The following is a 17363-nucleotide window of genomic DNA, read 5'->3' on the forward strand; positions in this document are numbered from 1 at the left end:
TTCTTCTCTTGAGACAGCATCTTGCTATGTATCCCCAGTTGGCCTTGGATTCATAGCAATCCTCTTCTCTCAAATTCTGGGATTGCAGGTGTGAGCCACCATGCCAGACATTGCTTAGATATTTTAAAAGGCTCTTCTACACACCCTTCTTCTCTTTTGCTCACACAACCAAGGAGTTACAGGAATGCTACAGTTTAGAAAAAGCTGGCCAAATTTAGCAAACCTTTCAACAATGTTGCAGAGAAAAACTATGTTGGCATGTGCAATAGAATGTAGAAGGAAGAGAAATAGAGAGCCCCGAAGTCTTTAGATGGTAACCTTACAGTTGCAGTTGGGTATGCAAAAGGAACTCGATACCCTGAAGAACTGAGTGGGAAAGCAAGTGGCTCCTTTGGGTAGGTGCTTGATACTGGATTCAGTGAATGCTGCCTGGAACCAGAGCACTTGATTTCTTCATAGCATTTCATTTCACGCAAGACTTGCTTGGGACAGCCTGTAACATGTGAGCCACTACCCATGGGCTCCTTACTGTGGGCTCAATCCTATCACCTGTTGCTTCTGATGATGCCTCTTACCATGCCCTACCCTATAAAGCTTTTGGAGACTGAACCATAGCTGCAATGCAGTCCTCAGGTTAGGGCAGCCCTTCTTTGTCACTGAATGAGGTGGCAGCAATTAGGTCTCTGGATAAGCATAGCACTAGGAGAAGGTCTGACTGTCCAGACTTCTGTTCCTTGTCTGCTTATGTCCTGCACACTGACAACGTCTGACATTTTACAAGGGGCTTTGGGAAAAAATGTCTAAACATCAGGAAGTTCTCAGGTCCCTAACACCAGAAAAGAAGAGCAGTGAGGCTGCATGGTGATGGGGAGTAAGCAAGAGAGAGTAGACGAGCAGAAGTTGCAATTGGAGAGTTGCAAGGGGGTACCTGGAGGGAGAAATTGCCTATTTTAATGTTTGGGGGATCATAAGAAATAATGATTAATGAGATTAGCTCGTCTGGGTGTCACCCCAGAGTTGGTTCATGTAAATGGGGTCACTATGCATTTACCAGAGGCAAGGGAGTGCTTAGGGCATCAGAGGGATTGGCCCCTTTTGATGCTGTCCTACTGGGCAAAGCCCTTATGGTTCCATGTACCTTGGGAATGGTGTATAGAAACTGACTTGTTTACCTATTTTTGACATCTAAAATACTCATTCAGTACTAGCTGTGTCTTTGTACAGAAATCAAAGGACACTGAAGTTGTGTAAGTCTGAGATCATGTGAGAGCAGATGAGGATAAGCAACAGGTACTTGTGGGAAGACACAGTCCAACACTGCTGCCCCATTGCTTTAGGGGCAACATCCCCATCAAGACTTCTACTGGGTGAAGGCTGTCTTTGCAATCACACAGGAAAAGAATCTCAGGACATGCTCTGCCTTGGAGTTAAGTAGATTCTACTGGAGTTGGCCTTGAGGGGACCTAAGAATCTACATTTCTGACAAGCACTCAGTGCTATTGCTGCTATTGAACCACACTTTTAGTGTCAGGTTAGACTGCTGGGGAGTTGGCAAAAAAAAAAAATGTTTCAGAGAACATTGTCTTAGCTGCTTTTTAATGCTCTGAGCAGAGAGTTCTACATGAGAACTTTTGGCTTCTAGACAGTAGGAAGAAGTGATTAGACAGATCTCACTCAAGCATTTGTTCAAGTTGTCATTTGAAAAACAAGACTTTGTGAATGACATAAACTTGAGTAGAAAAAAACTTGGGGCAGTGAAGAGGTTTTTTTTTTTTTTTGACTAGCATAAGGACTAAACCAACCCACAGTTCCCTCAGGTACATGAGAAGCATCTTCAGAGAATGCAAGTGCTATGATGATTCTATATGAGTATTCCTCTTTAGGATATAACTTCTCTCTCTCTCTCTCTCTCTCTCTCTCTCTCTCTCTCTCTCTCTCTCTCTCTCTCTCTCTCTCTGTTTGTGCGCACGCACGCATGAACCTTGTGTGACAGGTACTTCATTGACAGAGTCATTTCCCCAGTCCAGGTTCTAGCTTCTTAAACTGGAGGGTGCAACCTGATAGCTAAAGGTGGAGGTTGCAAAGAAGGAAAAAAAATAGACAACAGAAAAATGTTTCTGAATGTGCGATAGCCAAAATCAATTCAGGATCAAACTTGAAATGAGTCTGGAGTGTTTCTAGCAGCACTCAGCACGGCTAGGTTTCATATCACGTGCAGTTTGGACCGTGAATGTTACCATGGCAGGTAATACCAATGAATGACACTTGAATACCTTGGCTCAGATTCAGGAGTTCTGTATGCTGTGAATTACAGCTTTTATCATATATACAAAGTTTTGTCAGAGAAACCTGAGGATTCAAGTGCAGAAATCAAAGACTTTTAATATTTTTCTTCCCTCATTTTCATCATGTAAGCATCACATTAGCATATCTTTGCATTGCATTGTGTTAGAATGTTTGAATTCCTGAACTGAATTTCTCACAAAAAAGTTATTAAAGAAATTTTGCCTTGGAATTAGGACAATATTTTCAAAAAATTAAGAAAGGCACTAAGCATACTTTTGCCATTTTGTGCTATGTATTTGTGCAAAGCAGAATTCTCAGCATTGACCATAATAAAATAAAAATATTTATCAACACTGGAATATAGTGAAGATGTCCTTTCAGTGCCAAATAGCCAAGATTTATTTCTTTATGTAAAAATGAGCAGCCACCCCCCACCTCATTAGTATGCAAATCTGCTTCCACCTTTAATAAGTGGTAAAATTATATGCATACCAAATAATAGCTTTAATTTCTATGATTTTATATATTAATGATCATATAAAAATTTTCAGGTTGTGACATTTTCTTTAGGAAGTTCGCTGTAGAACATACTATTGTTCTTTGTCTTTTGGACAGACTCAGGGGATAACCTTGGCCTAGAAGTTGAGAATTTGGAGAATCCTCGGGCATGATTTCAAGTCTTCAAGAGAATAATAGTCTTTCACTTTTTCCATACCTTCTCAGGCCCTTTGAAGTTTAAGGTGATGCAGGTTTCCTTCTATCACAGAACGTCCCAGAAAGCTGGCTGAGGTAAAGGGTCGCAGTTAGGTGTTGTATTTTCCCGTCTTGGATCAGCTGTTCTTGCTGAGGAGTTATGTTGGGAAGGTTGCTGAGGTATGTTTGTGATTCATCAGTTCTGCCTACTGAGGAGGTAGGTGTGAAAAATGTGCTGGATGGCTTCCTCTGGGCTTAGGTAGCAGAAAAGTCCTTGAAAGACCAGTAGGGCATCGTTAGTTAGACTAGTTATTCCCAAGCTCGATAACCAGGAGCCTTATCCTTTGTTTATTATATTTTTCCTCTTTTTTCAGCACATTGTACCTGCATCTGAGGAAAGAGACATTTTTCAGCTTCTAGAATTATCTGTAATTACCCAGTCAGATATGATTTTGTTTGATGTCTTCTAATTCTTATTATCTATCTTATGCAGTGTGCACTTCTTGAAAGTCAATAAACTCCTGGCTAAATAAATAAGAACAAGATATGTTAGTTTATCTGGCTGGCTCGATTTGAAACCATAAGCTTGCCTGCTTCTTCAAGGGCAGAAGGCTGTCACCCATCACCCTAGTGGATCACGGTAGAGCAGAGCACCTTGTCTTGCTCCCACTGTAAGATGTGATGCGGCCCAAACTCCTGCTGTAGATGCTACACTGGCAGGTGATGAGCTTTATGGAGCAATCCTCACCCATTCAATAAAATCTGTTTTTAGAGACTGAAGTGAAGGCATCTAGTCACACTAGGCTTGGCCTATTTTTGCAGGGTTACTTTCTTTAGCCTTAAGAAAGTGACAACCTACATCTAGAAGATAACTTTGGAATCTTAGTGAGTCGTGCAAATTAGCTCAGAATTGAGCTCTGGTTTTGGTAGCCAACAATTGTTTCTTTGATGGAAATTGTACTTGCTCATCTGGGTGTGTGATTCTGAGTTCTACCCTTTCTCTCAAGAACTGGTGTCCCTGAGAAAGTCATTAGCCTGGATGAGCCTTTATGTTTGCCACCTGTAAGGTGGAGACAAGAGCAGCTGCCTCTGCTTTGGTGTGGATATCAAGTATTCAGAATCTATGATGACATTTCCCACACTCCTGAAAATATAAATACCCAGTAAGTGGATTTCCCCTTCCTTCCTTTTGTTTGATGGAAGGTCTTACTGTGTTTTGTTTTGATCTGATATTCTTTTGGTCGTAACAATGAAAGGCATTTGTGAATGTGATACTGTTACAATGGAACTTTGGAAAAACAAAATGTGAGTAGAATTATATGCAGAAGGGGTGACACCTAAGGCCAGTCGGGTGGAGAGGCAATGTAGTTCAGGAGCCTCCATGCTGGGCAAACCTTCAAGGGATCACTAGGATCTTAGACTCCATGTCTTACTTGGTCAGAGGTGAATGATGTGTGGCAGGGGAAGGTGTACCTTGCAAATGTCTAGAAATATGTTATCCAAACAAGAACCTAAGACAAATTAGGATCTAGACAATACTGATTTTATTTATTAACCATCACCCAGTTAAATTATTTCTGTCTCATTTACTTGATCCTTTTTTTGTGCTATTCTCTGTCAACCTTTGCCTCTAAGAACCTTGAGAGTGGAATGCAGTAACAATGACACCACACAGCATGTTTCTCCTTTACTAGGACAGCAGAGATGGAGCTTCTTTCATGAATAACTTCAGGCTCTAAAGCAAGCCCTTTCTGTTAGAATTTTTATCTCCCCTCATTTCACTATCTTTTAGATGGATGTAAAGAAGTGCACAGTGAGAAAGATTGCATTCCCCAGCCTCACTTGTACCTTAGAAGTATTGAATTATCTCTAATGGAGTTTGAGCAAAATGGCAAATAGTACAACTTCTATGTCCCTTACTTCAGGGAAGCCTTTGCTATGGGCTTTCACTTTTTCATCTGCCTGGAGGGCAAACTGTAAGTAATCTTGGAATGTTGAATGCCATTTGGTTGGCAGAAACTTATATTTTGTTGGCAGTATGAGGTTCATCAAGACATAGGAATTAGACACATTCTGAGTCCAAACTCAGGTCTGGAACACTCATCGCTAAGATTTTATGCACTCCCAAATTGAAATGATCCCAAGTCTCCATAGTACAAATAGACATCTAATCCTCTCCCAGGGTCTCACTTCACAAGTAAAAGTATCTCCATTTGACACTCAAGAGGAACACATCATCTTAGTGGCGATAGAGGGAGCATGGGAGCTACAATTTAGGGCAGCAATGGCAGCAACAGGAAAGCCAGCAACTGATTAGGCAGTCAAATTTGAGAATATAATGCCAGAAAGAGTGATGTTTTTCTTCAAGGCTTATGATATACATTCAATGCCAGCAGGAAAGTGGCTACCACCCCTAGAAATACATTCTCATCCTGACCATGTTCAGCTGATGCCTCTTGGTTTGCACCTCAAATCCTCAGTCATTCTGGGAATCTCAAAGGTTTAATGGTCATTGTCATCTATACAAACCGGAGAGGAAGCTTCCCAGTCTTGTATCACTCACTAACACATTCAATTATGAGACAGTTACTGAATGTACCCCCAGGCCAGGAAGATGGCTGTCTTAGTTAGGGTTTCTATTACTGTGAAGAGACACCATGACCATGACAACTCTTATAAAGGAAAAACATTTATAAGAGTGGCTTACCTTTTCAGAGGTTCAGTCCATTATCATCATGGCAGGGAGCATGGAGGCAGACATGGTGCTGGCTACATCCTGATTAGAAGGAAGCAAGAAATGGACTGTGACACTGAGAAAAGATTAAGCAAAAGAGACCTCAAAGCCTGCCCCCACAACGACACACTTCCTTCAACAGGCCACACCTATTTCAACAAGGCCACTCTTCCCAATAATGTTACTCCCTATGAACTTATAGGGGCCCATTACATTCAAATTATCACAATGAATGATGTATATTTTGATGGTGATATGAATGAGAAATCAAACATCCCCAGAAGAACATAAAATGAACCTGCAAGAGGCATACAGTATAAGTATGAGTAGATAAGAAACACAGATGGTCTTCCATAACTATAGGTTTTACACCTATGGATTCAACCAACAGTTCTTTGGAAAGATGTGGGAGTATGGGAAGAAAACAGGGATATCCCAAAGGGAGGGGTGTGAAAGGCCATACAGAAGCCTACTATCTCACAACCTAACTTAAAATACGATGAGGAATAGTAGAATGCTTGTGGAAGGAACAAAGAAAGGATAAGGATTAAGCAGGAGGGGTGTAGGGAAGGGGTAAGAAGTAGTGGTAATGAGTGGGTTAATGTATGTATGTATGTACAAAATGAAGGATGTATGAAAACACCTTAGGTTTGTAAGCTAATTTTAAAATACAGCTTTAAAAAGAGCCACAGTTGAATTGCCTGGCATGGATGGACCGAGTTACTTCCAGAAGACATGGTTATTAAGTACAAGGCACAGGATGCCTCCCTAGAAGATGCTGGTCAAGGAGGCTCCAGAAATTTCTGAAACAACCTTCTGCCATTGCCCTTATTCATCCACCATCACTACATGGTAAAACCCTATTGTGGAAGACACTGCACACTTCATTCAGCTGCAAGATATATAAGAAATCTGTTGCAAACCAACTGGGAGACTTCCTTTATACTGGCTATCATTCATAGCTCTGAAACATGCTATGTGGTCTTCTCTGAGAGAAAAGACATCAATGATCTTGCTTAGGGTTAAACCCAACATGCTTCAGTATTGATCTGCCAGGTGAGATGTGTACCCTGTTGCAATAATGGCAGGACTGTCATGGGATAACCAATCACTTTCCGATTAGATCTGGGGCCTGCTCCATAGAAAGAAGTTTCATGTACTGTAATCCTGGCCAAAAGCTCATAGCTAGAAAGGTCATGAGCCCTCGGAATAAGCCTAGAATAGAGCCATTGATAAATGGTTTTGCTTTCAAATCAGATTCTAAATATTTATGTTTATTGCCATAGAGCAAGGCTTCTCTCAAATTTCCTCACAGAAGCTTCTTTTTGCAGTGACCATCAATCAATTGAGAGATGTGTAATTGGTCAGAGTACTGAGAACTAAGACCAAGGGCTCAGATCTAAATGGTACCTTTATATTAACCCCATCATCACCAAGGCTCAGGGACACTATGGAACAGGAGGCAGACATAATGTAAGAGCTGGAGGATGGAGAGAAGTGTTGTGAATGTTGCCTTCTGTTTGTAACATGGCCATAATAATCATGATCTCATAGCAATGGTGGTGATCTGAAGAAGAGCCACAGAAGATCACATCAGCCAAGTCAGCCAATGATTTCCAAGCATTGATGAGCTAGATATCCAGGCCCCATCCCATACTGAGGAGCTATTGACAATGAGTAATTCTTCTTGCACCAATAGTTACTCATCTTTCTTTGTGGAGGATGTGGGCACTTTTTGGTTTCTCACACTCCAGTGGATGGCCCCATAGTCACGCACAGTAAGGGAAGCCCTAACAGAACTTAATCAGTTATTAAAAACACAAGCCATGAAACTGGAAGAGCAATGTGATAGGGGCTGTGGAAGAAACTGAAAGGAGAAAATGAAGGGTAGATACGATCATATTTCATTGTAGACATGTATGAAATTCCCAAAAAAAGAAAATTGGAAGAGTAAAAGTAAAAATTTTTGAAAAATAAACAGATATTGCCATATAAATATACCATAAGTATAATAACTGCTCATGTATCATTTATATTATATTAGGTACTAATCTGGAGATGATGATTTGAAGCACATGTTTAGCGTACATAAAACTAAAATGATTTTTTAATACAATTGCAAGGATTATGGTATTCATTGGGTATTGTAGTTTAGATATGCAATTTCTTCCTGAGGCTTGTATGTTGGTGATTTGACCCCTGTATTAGTCAGGTTTTTTTTTTAGAGAACTAGAACTATAGAATGAATCTTTCTGTCTATATATAGAAAGGGGATTTATTAGAATGACTTACATGCTATGATCCAGCTAGTTCAACAATGGCTGGCTATGAACACAAAGTTCAAGAACCCAGAAAGTTGCTCAATCTATGAGGGTGGATGTCTGAGCTGGTCTTTAGTAGATACTGGAATCCTGAAGAAGTAGGCTCTAATGCCAGTGATGGAAAGGACTTGCTAGGAAGGCAAGAGCAAGTAGGCCAAGAGAGAACTTCCATCTTGTTTTCCATGTCTGTATCTAGGCTTCTAGAAGAAATATGGCCAAGACTAAAGGTGTATCTTTCTGCCTCAAGGTCAGGATCAAAAGCTTGTGTCTTTCTACTCCAAAGTTCCAGACTATAAGTGGACTCACCCACTTTAAACCACACAAAAAGTCCCTCAGAGATGTGTCCTCCATTTTCTGGACAGCTAATTCCAGATATAGTCAAATTGACAACCAGCAATCAATCACCACCCTCAACACAGCAAACTTAGAAGCCAGGCTTTCTAGGAGTGATTGAGTCCTGAAGGCTCTGACCCAATTAATGGATTGCTAATTTGATGGGTTAATAATTGAAGGTCTATTGGATGTTGGAAACTTTGATAGAGGGAATTGTTTTGGAGAAAGTGGATTGCTGGGAGTGTGTCTTGGAGAAGAATATCTTGTCTCCAGCCTCTTTCTTGCCCTGTCTCTCGGTCTCCCATTACCAGTGAAGTGACTGATTTTTTTCCACCACATGTTTCCTGCCATAGTGTTCTGCCTCACTGCTCAGGGTCACAAAAGCCACAGAGCCAGTTCCCATGGCCTAGGATGCTAGAATTTGTGAATCTACATAAATCCTTCCTTCCTCAGGTCCTTTGCCACAGTGGCAAACATGAATAAAATGTGGAGGATCTAGGAACCAATTCATCAGGGACAACTAGGGATGACTGTATTGTGGGAGCTAATGGAGACTATAAGGTGTGCAGAGGGACAGCACAAGGCCGTGTCTTCTGTCACTCAGGAGAGGCTTGTGAGAGAGGTGTGTGATTAATTACACCCAGTGACCACACATATGTTTCCTCTCTTGCTAATCGCAGCTAGTTGCAGGATCACTGAGCATCTTGCTCTTAATGAATGTCAGGACATTTCACTGGATTCCCCTTGGTTCTCTGTGAAGCCACAATTAACTTCACTAATTATTCCCTTCACCACACACGCTTCCCTTAGTGAAGAACCAAACTAATGAATGTTGATCTTTTAAAAACTTTTTTTCTCTAAAGCCATCTTGGCTGCCATCCATTTAGCACCAACAATGGCTCCTTGAATAAAATCATGAGTATCAAATGCATCCAAAAGTGCTGGGGGAGTGGGATGGCACTGGCAATAAGCCATGTGCAGATGCAGGTGGATATAACCTGAAAGCTTTTCTAATGGGTCAAGCAGGCACTTCTGCAGCAACTGATCTTTAGCAATGACTAGTGGTCGTGTTGGCATACAAAAGATGTGTATCAAGGACCAGGCTAGAAAGTCGGCTCACTGCCAATAAACAAGAGTCCAGCTCAGGTGCCAATGATACTCTTGGAATTTAACAGACTCTTGTTTCCTTTAGGATATAGGTAACAGTGATGAAAGTATACTCTATCTTAACCTCCTCTGACTTCTGTCAGGATGTCTGTTGTAGGCAGAATTTTCTGTCCTGCAAATCAGCTGCCAAATAATCATACAAAAACTTATTATTAATTATAATTGCTCAGCTGATAGCTTAGGCTTGTCACTAACTAGCACTTGCATCTTAAATTAATCCATATTTTTTATCTGTGTTCTACTATGTGGCTTGGTACCTTTCCTCAGTATGGCATGCTCAGCTTGTGTTGGAGCCCACAGAAGTTTCCTAGTGGCTTTACCCAGCAGGACTGCATAAGAGGATGATTGGGCCATGGACCTGGGTACCAGGTGTTTGGAAGGGTCTACATTTGATTGTATCTAGCAAGGGGAGGTCTTTTTGACTCGCCCCTTGGCATCGTTATAAAAAACCCTTTTGAATAAAGTTCTGGGCTGGTGAGTTTTGAGCCAGGCCCTCCCAAAGTTATCCTGTGTTTCTGTCTTTCCTCTCATTGTCTAGGTATCTCCTTCTATCTAAATATTTCCCATTTCTCCCTGTTCAAGAGTTCCCTGGTCATAAAAGTGGGGGCTTGTCCCCCACAAACATGCTTTCCCCATTTCTCCTGGTGACTCTACCCTTCTTCATCCTACAGCTCTCTCCCTGTATGCAAGTCCTGCTTAACTTTTTCCTGCCTAGCTATTGACCATTTAGCACTTTATTAAATCAATGAGAGCAACACACATTGTTGTTGTGTGTGTGTGTGTGTGTGTGTGTGTGTGTGTGTGTGTGTATGTGTGTGTGTGGGTATGTGCTGGGGGGCTTGTGTATGTGTCCTTGGTATGTGGGCTCATATGTGTATTCGTGTGTGTGTGTGTGTGTGTGTGTGTGTGTGTGTGTGTGTGTGTGTTTATATACTTGTGTATGTATATGTGTGCATGTTTGTATATGTGTATGTGCTTGGGGTAGGCTTGTGTGTATGTGAAAGAACATATTTTTTCTCTGTCTTTTGCATAGCAATTTAATAATACTCTGAAATGTTTGTGATCTTCTGCCTTAAGTGCATTAATCAACAATTTCTCCAACATTATAAGAAGAAGAGAGAAAAGCAAGAAAGAATTCTCTCTTTAGCTGGAGTTGTTGCACCATTTGCTAGACTAATAGTACTGTTCAGCTTAGCCTTTGCCCAGTGCATTCTTCCAGCCAACACTTACAATCCCTGGAGCTCCAGTGAACTTCTGATATACCACCTCTTTTAAGTATTGCAATGACCTTGAGAGCTAGACAGGGTGCACTGTTTTGTGGACACATTTCATAGATTTGGTAACTGAGAAACCTGGTTATGAATACCTGGATGCCTGTATCTCATTCTTAGTGAACAGTGTCCTTTCTGCTGTCTCTCACCCTTAGAGAGGACAGGAGAGAACAGGAAGTAGGAGCCCCTGTGATCCCCTCTCTCAATTTCTCTCCTCCAAATGCCATCTTGCTTCAAGGTAATGTTCCTGGGTAGATGAAGCAGAGTGTGAGGAAGCCATCTGCTTTGGGTGTTTGCAATATTGCTCAAGATCAACACTATGGACAATTTGTGCTAGATAATTACTGTAGAGGGAAGAGCACTTATTCCTTATCATACATCTAGCCACAACACTAACCCTTACTCACATCTTAGAAGAGTGCAAACTGCGTACCACAAATGGATAAAACTAGAAGAGTTAAAATTTGTGTTTCCTTTTTAATTGAAAAGAGGTCAGGTTACTTCATGTTGCAGGGACAAGAAAAAGCAAGATATAAAAATGTAAGAGTAGGCACTCTTTCCCCAGGATGAGCTGTTATGGGGTTTGCTATACAGAGCTTTTTGGTTTGTTTGTTTGAACAAATAGCTCAGGAGATGCCAAGAACTTCAGTCCATTTTGGGAAAAGACAAGATATTTGAACAGCTTGACACTGGAAGGCATAAATTGTCGGAGAGAAAAATGTGAGCTGGAGAGATTTGTAAATGTGGCAGACAGTAATCCTGGTATTTCTTGTTAATTGTTTTTCTCAGGCAAGAGACTTTCTGTGATTTACATTGTGGAGCAAGATGATGGTTGAGCCAGACAGCTCATCACCTCCAGAGGAGATGAGTGGGGACATGACAGCTGTCTGGGAAATGAAAGGGCAGTCAGGACAGGGTGCTCTGCTGCCTTGGAACTTCTCATCTTTTCAAGAGTGTCAACAGAGCTACCATGTGCCCTGGGGGACAAGTGGGTAGAACAGAGACCTGCACACAATAGCTGCAAAGTAAGTGGCAAAACCCCTTTCCATCCAGGACTTCAGACTGCTGTAGCCTTCCTAGTGAGGACCTTTGCAAACCTGTGTGCGTGTGTGTGTGTGTGTGTGTGGGGGGGGGAGAAACAAGAGATGTCAGAGTGAATAGAAAGATTTCTACAAAACAGGAAAACCTTTGCCAGTGCACATGAAATTCGCATCCCCCCTTCTCCCCATCAAAGATTGATGTCGGGTGCCTTCCTCAGCTGCTCTCTATCTTTTTATTTAATTTTTGAAACAAGGTCTCTCTCACTGAAGCTGAGGTTGATTCATCACCAAACTCTAGGAATCTTCTAGTCTCAGCCTCCCCAGTGTTTGGGTTATAGATATATACCACCACACCCAGCGTTTTTGTGTGAGTACTGGGCATGGTGTCCAAGCCCTAGTCTTCATGCTTACACTGTACATACTTCACCATCTCAGCCATGTCCCAGCCCCTTATGCAGCTGTAAGCTTTGCATGAGGCCAGTGTCGGGGGCAGTTGTGGAGGGGAAAGAGGAAATGGTTGACATCTCTCCCAATCCTGTGTTCCTTTGTCTTCCTGGAAGCAGTTTGTTCAGAAGATGCACCTTCCATCTCCATACCTTGGGGATAAAATAAGACCTGCTTGTCCTGTCTGCAGACTTGAGCAGATTCACAGCCACAGTCAGAAGAGGTTTGGGGAAGATGCCTATTGGTAAATTTGTGGTTAGGACTGGGCCAAGGAATCCTGAGGGTCAACAGGACACTTTAAGAGAGAAGCAGTGTTATCGACAAGGTGCATTAGTCTGGGCAGTGACAGACAGTGTTTCAGAGTCCCCTTCACAAAGGGGCTCTGTGTCAGAGGACTTGGAGGTTTTATAATGTGGCAGTTAAGTAACAATGATTCCTTTCAGAAGAAAGTCATGATCATTGATGGCATTAGATGGACACCCTGATACTTTTGACTTTGATTCCTGGCTTAACTGTGTTAGACTTTTAATGCTAGGCTCTTCTTGCCAATGGCTGGTGCCTCTTTGATCCATGGGCCTGTGTGTGTGTGTGTGTGTGTGTGTGTGTGTGTGTGTGTGTGTGTGTGTGTATGTGTGTGTGTGTATGTGTGTGTGTATGTATGTGTGTGTGTATGTGTGTGTGTATGTGTGTGTATGTGTATGTGTGTGTGTATGTGTGTATGTGTGTGTGTATGTGTGTGTGTATGTGTGTGTATGTGTGTGTATGTGTGTGTGTGTGTATGTGTATGTGTGTGTATGTGTGTGTGTGTGTGTATGTGTGTGTGTGTGTCTGATGGCCTGGATGTTGACTTGCAGTGGTGTAACGTTTTCTGGTGACCCCATTTCTATTTACTTCAGAGAGAGGGCAATGAATGAATAAAAGGATTCCATCCAAGTCTACATGGGTCAGTCATTGAGTTTATCGAGTTTACTTGCAGCAGCATAAACAACTCATGTCAGGTAATTGACAGCTTCTCTAGGCACTACTTATAAACCCTCAGGGAGATGTAGATCTCATGAGCCTTCTCTCCTTCCATAAGGGAATCGTTAATGAGTCAGTGTTGTAAAGGTATTTCAATGATCTCAGCTTCCATAAGTAAAACCCAAAGTAATCTCCCATATCTATCCCAGAGGAAACAGCCCCACAATAACCAAGGTAGCAGCTTCACAGACTTCTCCATCAGCTTCCTCTTTGAGTTCATCTTTAGAAGCTGGGCATCCTTGGCTTCTCAAGCATCTGAATGAGCATTGGATTCTGTACCAGCTTGACGCAGACAGGTTAGAAGCCATTGTGTTGCTTCTCTGACTCTCTCTTCCAGACCTTCACTTCCCTAGCTCCACCCTTCTTACCTATAATCCAGATCTACTAGTATTTCTGTTTACCACAACGTGGAGTTCTTTGTCTCGGAACTCATCCTTGTCATAGAGGGGAGGGTTCCCCAGAGGTCGATTTACCTTTTGCTAGACTCAAGTCTTTCCATTCAAGAACAAGCTACTGTAGGCATAATTTTCAGTCCTGCCTGTCAGCTCCCAAATAACCACACAGAGACTTATTATTAATTATAAATGCTCAGCTGAAAGCTTAGGTTTGTTACTAACTAGTTTTTACAATTTAAATCAACCCATATTTCTCATCTAAGTTCTATAATGTGGCTTAGTACTTTTCTCAACATGGCATGTTTATCTTGCTTCTCCCTGCATCTCCTGGAGACGCCATGCACCCTCATCCAAGTGCTCTTTCCATCTGCAAGTCTAGCCTAACTTCTTCTTGCTTAGCTATTGGCCATTTAGCTCTTTATTAAACCAACGAGAGCAGCACATCTTCACAGTGTACTAAAAGATTATTCCACAACAAGCTGATTTTGCAGTGAACAGAGAAGAGCTGAGAAATAGTTTTGAGAGAGTAATCTCAGGATCCATCCATCCATCCATCCATCCATCCATCCATCCATCCATCCCTCCATCCTTTAACAAACAGAAAGAGAAGAGCTATGCCAGGGAATGTTCTAGAAATGCTAATTAATGAAAAAAAAATCAAACAGATATAGCTCCCTTAGAGTTTATATCAGACGAAGGAGAAATGACCAGTAATAAACATATGGATGTGACCTCTATCTGTTTATTATATGCTACTGTAAACATAAAGTGATAGAGAATTGTGTAGGTTATGGGGAGAGCCATCTAAATGGAGGTAGACAACCCCAGGAAGCGTTTGTTATAGTTTGATGAGCAAGTATGTGAGGCCTTGAGGTAGTAAAGAGATAGGAAAGCAACAGCAATTATTTTGTGTGTGTGCAATGGTGACAAGTTTTGTGTTGAAAACACTAATAGCGACTTCAAGCCCAAATGAGCGAGGAACTTCAGGATTCCGAGGCCTGGAGCCTGGGGATATAGTTTAGTTGGTAGAGCGCTTGCCTCGCATGTATAAAAAGCTCTGGGTTAATCTCTAATACTACATAAATTGGGTGTGGTGTATGTGCTTACTGCCAGGACTCCCCTTCCTCAGAGCAGAGTCAGGGTCCTTTGCTTGGTCAGTAGAACCTGGGCTGGATTGCAGTTTCCCTTGAGCAGGGCCTAGTCTGCATCATTTGCAATGTTGGATGGATTAGCAACTTATGCTAAGCATTGAGCTGCCTGAGGTCTGAAGAGTTTCAAAATCTCTTGCTAAGGAGGGATTTGGTGAGTAAATATCCTCCATCTGGTTATGTGGAGGGCAACTTGCTGTGGATATGCCTGCACTCATTGTGAAGTACGCTGGTATGTCTCATGCTTTGCTGCTTATCTTATTGTGATAGTTTAAAGGCTTTCTTGGGCACTGTTAACCAGAAGTGCATGAAACAAGGTTAACCTTTTGGACATCACTTCCGGATCTTGGTGACAGGGCTCAAGGGACACCCAGGCTGGTTATAGAATTGGGGTTATCAAAGGTTTGCATGTATTTTTCAGCTTTGTATAACAGGGAAGAGAAGGCCTAGTCCAGTCAGATGCAGGCTCCACAGCCATTGATCCAATTTTCATGATTTCTCATTAATTTGGTTTGGTCAGCTCTGTAGGTTTCTCCATCATGATCCTGATGCACTTGCTCATAGAATCTCTCTTCTCTCTCTCCCCGACTGGACTCCTGGAGCTCTGCTTTGGAGTGTTGTATTTGGTTTTTGGCTGTGGATCTTTGCATCTGCCTCCATTGGTCACTGGAGAAAAGGTCTGTGATGACAGGATATTCACTGATCTGATCACTGGGGCAAGCAAGTTCAGTTCAGGCACCCTCTCCACTATTTCTAGCAGTCCAAGCTGGGGTCATCCTTGGGGATTCCTGGGAACTTCTCTAGCACCAAGTTTCTCTCTGTCCCCATGATATCTCATCTATCATGGTATCTCTTTCATTGCTTTCCCCCTCCATCCCTGTTCCAGCTCAACCATCCCAAGACAGTTGTGTAGCACGATTTGCTTGGGGCACCCCCTTGCAGTAGGATCAGAATCCATCCCTGGTGCATGAGGGTTTTTTTGGGGGGGGCACTACATTTGATGGAAGACCTCATGCAGCCTTGAGGCAGGGGAAAAGGCTTGGACTTGCCTCTACTGGATGTGCCTCCCCGTGGGAGGTCTTGCTTTCTTGTGGAGTGGGGGGAGTGAAGGATAGATTGGAAGGGGGAGGCTGAGGGGGGTGGGAGGAGGGAAGAAGGGAATCTTTGATTGGTATGTAAAATGAATGAAAAAATTCTTAATAAAAAATAAAATTAAAATAAAAAAGGAAGAGAAGTGGAGGGGAAGGAGAAACATTGGACCCTTACTATGTGCTCAGTTCTGTTATGGGCTCTGAACCCAAGTGTCATTTGAGTCACATCAGAAACAATGAGGCAACTGCTTCCAACCCCATTCTATCCAGGAAGACTCTGAAGTTCACACTATGTTCCTTGCCAGTGACATCAATCAGCAGAAGTAGAGTGAGAATGGGAAGACTGTCTCATTAGAAGCCTAGTGAGGAAAGTAAAAGCCAATTGCTTTGGCCAAAATAGTTTGCAAATAGGCTTGGCTGGCAGCGGGGCTGTGGATTGGCTACATTCCTTTGCCTCCTGTGCAATGCGGTATTCCTCTTTATTTCTAGGATGAGTTATCTTACATTGGCAGTATGCAGATCAATGTGCCACAACTGGAATCTGATTGGCCATGAAGTCAATATTTCAGAGAGAGGAGTTTTTCACTAAAGGTATGTGTTTGCTCTCCTCTGAGCAGATCAATCTCAGCATTCATTGTCAGGTATCTCTGCTGTGGGCACATGGGCACCTGTCTGGTGGGAGGGATTTATAGTAATATTAGTATCACCTTGGACACTGTGTGTGTGTGTGTGTGTGTGTGTGTGTGTGTGTGTGTGTGCATCTCTCTCTCTATGTGTGTGTGTGTGTGTGTGTTTGTGTGTAAGAGAGGGATGATGATGAAGATGATGTTGATGATGATGCACACATACTATCTTTAACATAGAATTAATCTGATACATATATATATATATATATATACAAATATATATATACAAATATATATATATACAAAGTCTCTTTGTTTACTTGGTTGGGTCTGAGCTGCTGTGGGACTGGTGGGTGACAAAGATTTGTCCTGACTGTGGGCAAGGCAGGAAAACTCTAGCTATACATATGTGGGGGACATGGAGTCTTTCTCACTTTGGCTCTTCTTTTCCTAAGGTTCTGAAACCTGGTGTGAACCAACTCCTTGGAGAATCTTAAACCAGAAGTAAACATCCAGGTATGGGGAAAGATTCATGTTCCTCTTGCTGGTCACTTGAAATTATAAATTTTATGACCCAAGAACACTGTTGAGTCAGGTTATTGCCTTTTGGTGAACTGAAAAGATAGAAGAAGGGAAGAAACAACTAACCTATAAGTCATACCAGGTTAGAAGAAGCAGGGAATAGAACTTCACTCAGAAGACAGAACAGAAAGGTTGATTTTAATGTAATTAATTGCTTACAGACATGACGCAGCCTTTACTTGGCATTTAATTGGTGTTCATGTTCTTTTTCT

At 42.0% G+C, this 17363-nt stretch overlaps 1 long non-coding RNA gene across 1 annotated transcript; it reads left to right on the plus strand.

Moving 5' to 3' along the window:
• The first annotated feature begins 15401 nt into the window (after positions 1-15401).
• On the plus strand, positions 15402-17132 carry LOC121824502 (uncharacterized). Its single transcript, XR_006066418.2, has 3 exons — positions 15402-15529; positions 16433-16534; positions 17025-17132. It is a non-coding gene; the product is annotated as an uncharacterized LOC121824502 (long non-coding RNA).
• The last annotated feature ends 231 nt before the right edge of the window (positions 17133-17363 follow it).

Source organism: Peromyscus maniculatus, chromosome 1, assembly GCF_049852395.1.
Source record: "Peromyscus maniculatus bairdii isolate BWxNUB_F1_BW_parent chromosome 1, HU_Pman_BW_mat_3.1, whole genome shotgun sequence".
In the NCBI taxonomy this organism is placed as follows: domain Eukaryota; kingdom Metazoa; phylum Chordata; class Mammalia; order Rodentia; family Cricetidae; genus Peromyscus; species Peromyscus maniculatus.